This window comes from Triticum dicoccoides, chromosome 3A (genome assembly GCF_002162155.2).
Source record: "Triticum dicoccoides isolate Atlit2015 ecotype Zavitan chromosome 3A, WEW_v2.0, whole genome shotgun sequence".
In the NCBI taxonomy this organism is placed as follows: domain Eukaryota; kingdom Viridiplantae; phylum Streptophyta; class Magnoliopsida; order Poales; family Poaceae; genus Triticum; species Triticum dicoccoides.
Genome location: NC_041384.1, coordinates 37,668,692 through 37,681,150, shown reverse-complemented (window position 1 = coordinate 37,681,150; position 12,459 = coordinate 37,668,692).

Below are 12,459 nucleotides of genomic sequence, written 5' to 3'. Positions count from 1 at the left end.
AATCCAGTTCTTCATCCACATCATTGTCCGCTGATGGCACGGTAGCAACCGGCTTGTACATGACACCTGATTTGTTCAACTTCTCCAACAACCTCTACAATAGAAATATAAATTTAGTAATGCTAGCATGGTTTAAAATAGCAAACATACTGTAAACTATAAAGTTTGGGTGTGACACCTTCCTACGTCTTGAGCTTGCGTTGGTGTTCCCCGAAGAGGAAGGGATGATGCAACAGAGTAGCGTAAGTATTTCCCTCAGTTTTTGAGAACCAAGGTATCAATCCAGTAGGAGGCCACGCTCAAGTCCCTCGTACCTGCACAAAATGATACCTACTCGCAACCAACACAATTAGGGGTTGTGAATCCCTTCACGGTCACTTACGAGAGTGAGATCTGATAGATATAATATTTTTGGTATAAAGATGCAAAGTAAAAAGTAAAAGAAAAGTAAAAAAGCAAAGCAAGATTAAAGTGATGGAGATTGATATGATGAGGATAGACCCGGGGGCCATAGGTTTCACTAGTGGCTTCTCTCAAGAGCATTAGTATTCTACGGTGGGTGAACAAATTACTGTTGAGCATTTGACAGAATTGAGCATAGTTTTGAGAATATCTAGGCATGATCATGTATATAGGCATCACATCCGTGACAAGTAGATCGAAACAATTCTGCATGCACTACTATTACTCCACTCATCGACCGCTATCCAGCATGCATCTAGAGTATTAAGTTCAAACAGAGTAACGCCTTAAGCAAGATGACATGATGTAGAGAGATAAATTCATGCAATATTAAATAAACCCCATCTTGTTATCCTCGATGGCAACGATACAATACGTGCCTTGCTGCCCCTTCTGTCACTGGGTAAGGACACCGCAAGATCGAACCCAAAGCTAAGCACTTCTCCCATGGCAAGAACTACCAATCTAGTTAGCCAAACCAAACGGATAATTCAAAGAGACTTGCAAAGATAACCAATCATACATAAAAGAATTCAGAGAAGATTCAAATATTATTCATAGATAGACTTGATCATAAACCCACAGTTCATCGGTCTCAACAAACACACCGCAAAAAGAAGATTACATCGAATAGATCTCCACAAGAGAGGGGGAGAACTTTGTATTGAGATTCAAAGAGAGATAAGAAGCCATCTAGCTACTAACTATGGACCCGAAGGTCTGAGGTAAACTACTCACACTTCATCGGAGAGGCTAGGATGATGTAGAAGCTCTCTGTGATGATGGACCTCTTCCGGCGGAGCTCCGGAACAGGCCCCAAGATGGGATCTCGTGGATACAGAAAGTTGCGGCGGTGGAATTAGGTTTTTGGCTCCTCTTCTGATCGTTTGGGGGTACGTGTGTATATATAGGAGGAAGAAGTACGCCAGAGGAGCACCGAGGGGCCCACGAGGCAGGGGGGCGCGCCCTAGGGGGGGCACCCTCGTGACCGCCTCTTTTGTTCCTTGGAGCAGGGTCCAAGTCTCCTGGATCACGTTCGATGAGAAAATCACGTTCCCGAAGGTTTTATTCCGTTTGGACTCCGTTTGATATTCCGTTTCTTCGAAACACTGAAATAGGCAAAAAAAAACAGCAATTCTGGGTTGGGCCTCTGGTTAATAGGTTAGTCCCAAAAATAATATGAAAGTGGAAAATAAAGCCCAATATAGTCCAGAACAGTAGATAATATAGCATGGAGCAATCAAAAATTATAGATACGTTGGAGATGTATCACACCTCAGCAACTTGATCAGGGATTTGCCTCATCTGGGTGTGTATGAAGTCCATCCACCGCTTCATTAGAAGCTCCATCAAATCTTCCAACATTGGGCCTGTCGTCGACTTCTTTGCGTTTCCATTTGCAGGCTTGGTTTTTGGCTTCATGGTAGGCACATTATTTGGGATGTTGGGCTCCTGAGCCCTATACTCCTGGGTGATATTATTTTTGATCTGCATGCAATATTGAAGTACATGTGATGAATAAAAAATAAATATTATTAAGTTACAAAACATTTAAGAAAGACGGAACACAATGAAATACCCTGACGTTACCAAGGCCACGCCCATTGTCATAGTCGAACCGATCTCTCCTAGTGGCTTCACCTTCGGGCCAGTTCCTCATAAGAGGTTGTATGGACAAGTTGGGATTATAGGCGCATTCGCCTTCGACCGGTTGCACCTTCTCCCAGTACAAGTACTACGAAAAATATAAGGATTTAGAGTTAGTACAATACATCACATAAAATTGCAATGATATGATAATTGACATTATGCAACAGGTCTCATATGTGTACCTGCAAGAGAGCCAAATCGCCTTTCGGCCATTGGCGGAGGTGTTTGCCTTTCTTCACTATGCGAAGGCAATCAAGGAGAACACGCATGGTGAAGGCATCCAGTTAATCTTTGAAATATGTTTCACATCGTCGACCAAAGTGTAGTACTGCTTTGGCACAATCTTGCTCGACATGGGAGCAATAATTGTTCCTAACAGGACAAGCACTACTTTCCGAAGGAAATCGTCGTCGTTGGCTTTACTTTTAATTATGTCCTGAATGAGATTATCTATAACTATGTTTTCTGATGTCTTACTGAGAAATTGTGGCGGCACCCACTCCTTGATGTCCTCGCCTTCTTCAGTCAGAATGTCTGAAGCGGATAGTCCTTGGTTCTCGAGGTTAGAGATGCACTCGACGTCGACCGCACCGAGAGTCACCTCCCTAACCTTCTCTTGTATAATGAATCTGGCCGTGCTGGCGTGAAAATTCTCAATCATATACCTAATCAGTAGGGTACGCATCTTAATAGATGGTATCTGCAGCATGCTGTGCAATGTTGTATCAGCCACTCTAGCGCGTTGACCGCTCGATAAAGCTGCAACGAGCTTGCACCATTTCTCAATGGCGCATACTATTTCTCCATTCAACTCGTCCATCCCGTTGAAAGAAAATATATAACTTCGTGACATTAGTGAACACTAAAGCAAAAATAACAATAGACATGCAAAAATATAAAACTTTCTGGCAGTAGCTAACACGAATGCAAAAATAACATTAATGCAAATACAAAACTAGCACCATGTTTACTGCAACATGCAGGCAAGTGTGTGCTGACATGAGGCAATAAAAAAACTACAATTGGTAATTGAATTTACTTGCATCGGATCATGTTCTTATTAACAGGGTGACAAATTGATCAGCTGTAAATAACTAGAGTCTATAGCAATGGTACCTATTTGAGGTTCATCAACATCTAATGCTAATAACTCTTTGATGTTCTATGTGCACAACAATATAATTGGATCGTGTGACAAAAATAATATTGGATCATGTGACAAAAAATCTTTTGCATCATGCTTCTCGAGAAACAACGTCTTATTCTACCATGCTATGAAATAACCAAAGATTGTTTTCATCTACGCAATCTGGTCAGAACGCATCTAGTCAAGTTGATACTAGTTGAAAATATTTGCTAAACCTAAGTCCATGAAAGCAACGAGACGGAGAAGTAGCTTCCTATGAAGGCGCGAGGTAAGGAGGACAATTTACTTGATCGGTCAACAAAGATGAAAGAAGTCGGCGATGTGTTGTCGACGTAGTTCATCGAGGTCGGCCTGCACATGCGGGCAACCTTGATCTTCTCGGGGTTTTCGTGGCATGTGGGATGCGGCGGACGGAGCTGTCGACGACTCGCCAGTAGGAGGTGATCTAGTCGATGACATGAGCGAGGAGGATGAGATTATATACGAGGTTGACTCCTAGGTCGTCGTAACTTCCCTGTGGCCAATCTCGCGATCTATATTTTCCTCCGTTGAAGCGAGGCTGAATGTGCTCCTCAATCGTAGGATTAGGAACATATGGATTAGCACGATCCCGTGATCGACGTGCGTGTGATCGACGTGCATGGAAAGCGCAGCGTTCTGGGCCCCAACAATATGGATCTGACAGTTATTTGCGGTCTAGGCCGGCCCACCTACCTGCATTGTTTCTTCCGTCAAAATAAATATCATTGGTTCTTCCCTAAAACAAACTCGTTGGGACACCTATTAGTTATTGTATATTTGTATATGTTCAACAATATTTATAGTATGTCTATCATTTCTACAATATTATACATTCAAATGTATTGTTCCTCTTTCCCTTTTAATTTGGTTTTCCTATTATTTTATGTTTTCTCCTTCTTATTCCTATTTTTTTGTTCATGTTTCATAATTCCATATCACTTCTTCTCATTGTTTTCAATTTCATTTCTAATATGTACGATTAAATGTTGTCCTATTTATGACTTCCTAATTGGTGGGACCGGCAAGGAAAACCACTTTCAGACCTGCCCTCCGGCAGACCCGAATGGTCCTGCTTGTACATGGTGCATGTGGAGGCATGCATGATAAGACCCCAACTTTTGGGACCATGTGGGCATGGCCAATGTGGTCTCCCAGGAAAGGTGTGCACGAATTCGGACACAAAACGCACGTTGCGTCACGTGGGGGCAGTGTTGTAGGGTTATGTCACCGGAGAAACCCTAGAAAATGCATCGAGTGTCGGAAATGAACGATACTTGTCATGCATGCATGCCATTGTCATCCTAGGGTATGCATAAATTTTGGGATCATTTGGTGGGACCGTCAAGGAAAACCACTTTCAGACCCGCCCTCCGGCAGACCCGAATGGTCCTGCTTGTACATGGTGCATGTGGAAGCATGCCTGAGATGACCCCAACTTTTGGGACCATGTGGACTTGGACAATGTGTTCCCCCAGGAAAGGTGTGCACGAATTCGGACACAAAACGCACGTTGCGTCACGTGGGGGCAGTGTTGTAGGTTTTTGTCGCCGGAAAACGCCTAGAAAATGCATCGAGTGACGGAAATGAATGATACTAGCCATGAATGCTTGCAATGGTCAGCATAGGGTGTGCATACAGTTTGGTCTCAATTGGTGAGACCGAGAAGACAAGCCTGCTTCCTTTACATGGTGCATGTGGAGGCATGCATGCGATTGTACCAATTAGATTTGATTTAATAATATTTCAAAATATGAAACAGAAAAGAAAATTTATAATTAGGAAAGAGAACCATGAAATGTGAAATAAAAGACATCATTATATCATACATTATTTTAAATTTATAATAGTCAAAACAAAGAAAAGAGGAGAATATAGAAAACAGAAGAGAAATTTGAATGAATAAGTGCAATAAAAGTCAACATATTATCTTACATTTAAAAAATAATTCAAATATAAAAAGATAAGATCTATTAGAATGAAGAAGTCAAATAAAAGATAACATATTATCTTACAATTTCAAAATATTTCAAATATAAAGAAGAGACCAAATATTAGAATGAAGAAGTGAAATAAAACAGAACATTTTATCTTACAAACTAAAAATATTACAATAATAATAAAGATCAGAAATATTAGAGTGAATAATTGAAACAAAACACGCCATTTTACTTTATATTTCGTAATTATTATAAATATACAAAAGAGAACAAACAAATGAAATAAAACACAACAGAATTTGACATCTTTTTTAAATTTTAGTAAACACTGTTAGAAATAATATAGAAAAAAATAGATTTGATTTTAAATATCAGAAATATAAACAAGAAAATAAATTTTGGAGTTAAGAATTGAAAAACAAAGAAAATATCAAACAGAGCAGCGCGCGGGTAAGGCTGCCCCGGGCCAGCCCGCCCGAATTGGGCCGAAGGCGGAGCCGCGCAGGGCACATCGCAGCGCACAACCGTTGGGTGGTGGGAGTTTAGTCCCACCTCGCCAAGCGAGAGAGCGCCGCACCGGTTTATATACCCGGCTGCGACTCCCCTCCCAAGCTCCTTTCAATTGCAGGCAGTACATTGCCAAACTCTCGTCCCCTCTGCCCCGTGGGGCCTACTAGCAGCAGAGATATTCTGCACCACGGGCCTGCATCCTGGCCCATGCACGGCAGGGTTCCTAGTCGTATGCAGGCCGTGGAGTATGAATTATCCTACTCTGGTAGGTGGGCACATTTTTTGGCATATTGCCATGTGTATTTGATCTTCAAAACACAAAGTAAATTATACACATGCTCACTTGCATTCAATACACATTTGTTTGCATATATGACAAGTTAATATTTTGACCTTCAAGTCATCTAATAAATTTTACACATGCTCACTTACATGTAATACACATGGATATTAATGGGATTTCAACAAAAATGAGGCCGTGGTGTATGAATTCTCCTTCCACATGCATGACAAGGACATGGTAGGGTGTGCAAAAAGTTTGGGATCATTTGGTGGGTCCGGCAAGGAAAACTTGTTTCAAACTTGCCCTCCGGCAGACCCGAATGGTCCGGCTTGTACATGGTTCATGTGGAGGCATGCATGAGATGACCCCAACTTTTTGGGAGCATGGCCAATGTATCCCCCTAGGCAAGGTGTGCACGAATTCGGACACAAGACGCACGTTGTGTCACGTCGGGGCACTGTTCAAAAACTGTCTTAAGTTAGACCAAATGGCCCCTCCGGAATGCGGTCATTTTTTTGACCACCTCCAAATTACCTCAACTTTTGCAAACATGATCTCTTGCACAAACAAAGCTAGGTTTACAAGGTTTTAAATTTTTTTAAATTTTTTTATTAATTTATAATGCCCTCTAGACTCACTGGTCAAAACATCGGTCTATACCTCAGGGTTGCATTGTAAAATATTCTTTTTCCAAATTTATTTCATAGGAATGATTGGCACATGTGGGTCACCATGTGCAAGAAAGTTTGGGTGATTTGGAGGTGGCGGGAAAATCACATTTGTTCAAAAACTAGCTTAATTTAGACCAAATGGCCCCTTCGGAATGCGGTCAGTTTTTAGATCACCTCCAAATCACCTCAATTTTGGCACACATGATCTCTTGCACAAACAAAGCTAGGTTTCCAAGGTTTTATATTTTTAATTTTTTTATTAATTTATAATGCCCTCTAGACTGACTGGTCAAAACATCGGTCTATACCTCCGGGGAGCATTGAAAAATATTCTTTTTCCAAATTTTCCTTCATAGGCATGATTGGCACATGTGGGTCACCATGTGGAAGAAAATTTCTGTGATTTGGAGCTGGTGGGAAAATCCACATTTGTTCAAAAACTGGCTTAAGTAGACCAAATGGCCCCTCCGGAATGCGGTCATTTTTTTGATCACCTCCAAATCACCTCAATTTTGGCACACATGATCTCTTGCACAAACAAAGCTAGGTTTCCAAGGTTTTATATTTTTTTAATTTTTTTATTAATTTATAATGCCCTCTAGACTGACTGGTCAAAACATCGGTCTATACCTCAGGGGGGCATTGTAAAAATATTCTTTTTCCAAATTTTCTTTCATAGGCATGTTTGGCACATGTGGGTCACCATGTGCAAGAAAATTTGGGTGATTTTGAGGTGGTGGGAAAAATCACATTTGTTCTAAAACTGGCTTAAGTTAGACCAAATGGCCCCTCAGGAATGCAATGATTTTTTCGACTACCTCCAAATCAACTCAAATTTGGCACACATGATCTCTTGCACAAACAAAGCTAGGTTTTCAAGTTTTATATTTTCTTGAATTTTTTATTAATTTATAATGCCTTCTAGACTGACTGGTCAAAACATCAGTCTATACCTCAATGGGGCATAGTAAAATATTATTTTTCCAAATTTTCTTTCATAGCCATGTTTTGGCACATGTGCCTCACCATGTACAAGAAAATTTGGGTCACAATTTTTGAATTTTTACTTAATTTTTTATGCCCTGCCTATGCCGGTTCGAAACATGCAGCTTCACGGAGCCACTAAAAATTGTACAAAAGATCTTTCTTATTAGAAATAATCAACTTGCATTTCATGATAAAACTCCTTCATATTACAAATAATCATTACATCTTTATTCAAATGTTGTTTTTTGCACACACACACCATCTTTAACTATTTTTTATTATTATTTGATGAAATGATGGAATATGTGCTAAGTTATTGGAATATTTGATCATATGGTGGAGTATTTGCTATTTTTGCTTACTCAAATTATGGAAAGATGTCATATGTGTCGATGAACAATTTCCACTTAGTTCACTAAACAACATTAATTAACTTAACGCAAAGTTTTACATTTGGTCCGATTTGCTTATGGCAAAGCATGTTGCACATGGCCACAACATGGGAATTTATTGCACCATTGCCACAACATGTTCCACATGGCTACAACATGGGAAGTGTTTGCAGCATGCCTGATCAGTGAAGCAACACTGATGCAGCATGTCTGATCAATGCAGCAGGTAAATTCAAGCAAATCATACATCTAAGGAACCATAATAATGGAAAATTTAAAGGACACAAATATAGATAGCAATATATATTACTACCATAGATAGCAGCATCCACACAGCACACTTGCTGATGCAGACACCTCCAAGTTCAGACCACTAGCATATTAGATAAGTTTAGACCACACATCATAGTACTACACTTAGATAAAGTTCATACTACATTACCACGAAAAGTTTCCACCATCAGACTACCACATAAAGTTCACCAAAAGAACTGAGGCTTCCTACATCATACGACAACCAGGGTCTAGGGCAACTACATGTTAGGGTTTCTCAGGACCTTGTGGAGGGCAGAATGCTGAGCCCTGATCTTGTACTCATGACTGCTGATGGATGTAGCCCGACAATGTTCCATCAGATGCTCCAGCATCCCAGACCTGGGCTTGGGCCTCCTGCAGTAGGAGCAGCGGTACTTGTTCGTCCTCCAGTTGTATTACATAGCAGATCCTTGGGCCCTGATCTTCAACACCTCCTTCTCTTCAAAGGACTCAACGTTCCCCTCGACCACATCATCTCCAGATTGATACTGCACACATTAATGACTGACATTAATACATTATGCATTCAAATACTATAAAGATCCAACACTAAATCAATGCATAAATAACATTTCATCTAGGCCTTACCTCGTACGGCTCATCTTAATCACTATCATAAGGGTAGTACCCCGTTGCGTCCCACTTCCTCTTGTTACCAACAAGATCCTCTCTCTACTATATTGTCAACCAAGCTAGTCATTTAAAAGGAATCGAATTGCAGTTCAAATAATGTCATTGCAAACAAGTTCATTTTGCATAATGATGGAAAGCTCCTAACTATATTGAAAAGGTGCACAGGTTACACATGGTATGTACATTTCAACAACTAATTCGTAGACTATATATGAAGCTATATAGATACTAAACAATAGGGTTATGAACATACAAGTTCATTCATACGGACATACAAAATCAGATTTTGCTTTTGAACATGCATATGAAGGTATAAACGAATATCATTCCTCTCTTATTAACCAATGAAATAGGAGTTTTTGACAGACAATGCAAATAGGACCTTTATATATAACTTCACAAACATGTCAGGTTTTCATTTCATTTGTAAATATTAATAAATATTTAGTTCAAAGCAGTTCTCAATGAGCACTCATATGTCAGAATAAGTGAAAATGGTGAAGCCTAACTCCTACATCTAATTAAAATACCCTAACTCCAGCATCTAATTAAAAAACACTAACTCCTAGATCCAGTGGAACACTGAATCACAAAGTTTACTTACATATATCATTGGATATAAATGAATCTAATACAAATAACACTAACTCATACATCTAATTAAAATATCATAACTCTTACTTCTACTGCATCATTCAGTCACACCATTTAATTACATTTATTTATGCCTATAAATGAATCCAATACAAAAGAAACCTAACTAAACATCTACTTAAGAAACACTAACTAGTACATCTACTACATCATTCAATCACAGAATCTATATAACTGTATAAATGAATAATACAAATAAACCTTAACTAATAAACTAATTTAAAAACCATAACTACTACATCTACTGGATGATTCAATCATAGATCATACATATAACTGGCTATAAATGAATCCAATACAAGAAAACCCAAACTAAACATCTAATTAAAAAACCCTAACTACTACATCTACTTGATGATTCAAACACATATTCTATATATAACTATCTATAAATGAATCCAATACAAATAAACCTTAACTAATTAACTAATTAAAAAACCATAAATACCAGATCTACTAGATGTGATTCAATCACAAATTCTACTTATCAGTGGCTCTAATTGAATCCAATACAAAAAATCCCCAACTAAACATCTAATTAAAAAAGCCTAACTACTACATCTACTGGATGTGATTCAATCACACATTCTACATATCAGAGGCTATAAATGAATCCAATACAAAAAACCCTAACTAAACATCTAATTAAGAAACGCTAATACTACATCTACGGGATGTGATTCAATCACAGACACAACATATCGGTGGCTTTAATTGAATCCAATATAAAAATTCCGCAACTTAACATCTCATTAAAAAACCCTAACTGATGAAGCTATGTACCTAGGTAGGGTCACGGACCTGTCCTAACTACCCTACCCAAGGACACCTCTAGAATAAATCACCTTTCAATCGACTTGGAGGTGTTCCACTCGACAGACTCGAAGACATTCGACCAAGAAGCAATTACTCGACCAAGATCCAACCACTCGACAGCCAGGAGACCTAAAGTCACTCCGCACGCTAATGGTCGGTCCTTAAGTAGCTTTTATGGTCATCATAGCACTTTATTACTAGCGTTATCAGTAATGCCCTACCTTAATGTACATTGAACCCTTCGAAACGTGGGCTGGCCGGGGTCCTGGCGCACTCTATATAAGCCACCCCCCTCCTCCGAGACAAGGGTTCGCACCTCTGTAACTCATACACACATAATCCAGTCGACCGCCTCCGGGCTCCGAGACGTAGGGCTTTTACTTCTTCCGAGAAGGGCCTGAACTCGTAAACCTTGCGTCCTTACAACCTCTCCATAGCTAAGACCTCGCCTCTCCATACTTACCCCCTACATTACTGTCAGACTTAGAACCACGACACTAACATCTAGATCTACTGGATGATTCAATCACAGAATCCAAACTTAACCTTCACTATAAATCAATCAAACATCTAAAAACCCTAACTATCAGAAGGGGATGCAGCAACTAGCAACAACAAAAAACCCTAACACCTAAATCTACTACTTAACGGGGGTAACTAGCAACGGAGGGGACTGCTGGCCAGGATTACCTGCAGGTCCACGTGCTCGCCGCCGGCCTCCACAGGTCCATCAGACGGGCCGCTCGACACCGTCACGCCAAGCTCCGGCACGGCTGAGTCCGCCACCGCCACCTTCTTCTCATCCAGATCCGCCGCAGCAGCGACCGATCCAGTGCGTGGGGATGCAGCACCTCCTGCACCCGCGCCGCCGACGAGGGTCTGCATGGCATCTACCACGATCTCTGCGCCCGTCTTCTGCAGATCTCCGTCCACGACGGCGGCTTCGCCACAGCCTTGCTCCATCCGAGCCAGAAGCAAGCAGGGGAAGAGAGGGAGGCGGCGGTGGTGAGCCAGTAGGCGGGGTGGCTGGTGAGGGAGACGATGAGGTAGAGCAGAGAGGAGGGAGAGAGAGGCGATTTGGTGGAAATGGGGTGGGCAATGCGGCCGGTGCCCGTTCCCCTCCTCTTATATTAGGGGCCTTTTTTTGGAAACTATACACGCACACGTGCACGCGCACGACCGCGGTGAAACGCAACCACCAGCGTATAATACACGTACATGCCCGGCGTACAATAATACACGGGTCGATGCAGGCTCATACAGGGCTCTACGACTGGTCTACGCGCGCTCTACACCCACCTGAAATAACCATCGTGCCTCTCGTTACGAACCACCATCGACGCATCTGGACCGTCCTTGTGTTTTTCCCACTCGCGTTCAGCCCAGGGGCGGAGCACCAGAGCAGAACGCTTCAGGCAGAGTCGCTGGTCTGCGCAATAAGACATGGCACCACGCTTTAGTCTATTCGTTCTTGTGTGGTTTTGTTTGTACTGTTGGTCTTGATCAGCTACTTCACGACATGGAGAGTGTTGTAGAGCAAGCAAACATGAAGCCATCCCATTAAGCAAAGACTGTGGGAGAAAGGGGATTGGTAATTGACCAATCATTAATCTTCTTGTGCATTGCTAATTTTTGAAATTTCCTTTTACTCACATGATCCGACCTGCCCGACAAACCTTCATTATGGATTTCTCAATATTGCAAGACGGCAGTGAAGGCGTCCGGCTGGCCAGGCGGATAGCGGCCGGGCAGACGCGGCAGGTAGTGATAACCCACAAGTACAGGGGATCGCAATAGTTTACGATAAGTAAGAGTGTCGAACCCAACGAGGAGCTAAAGGTAGAACGAATATTCCCTCAAGTTCTATCGACCAGTGATACAACTCTACGCACGCTTGACGTTCGCTTTACCTAGAACAAGTATGAAACTAGAAGTACTTTGTAGGTGTTGTTGCATATGTTTGCAAGATAATAAAGAGCAA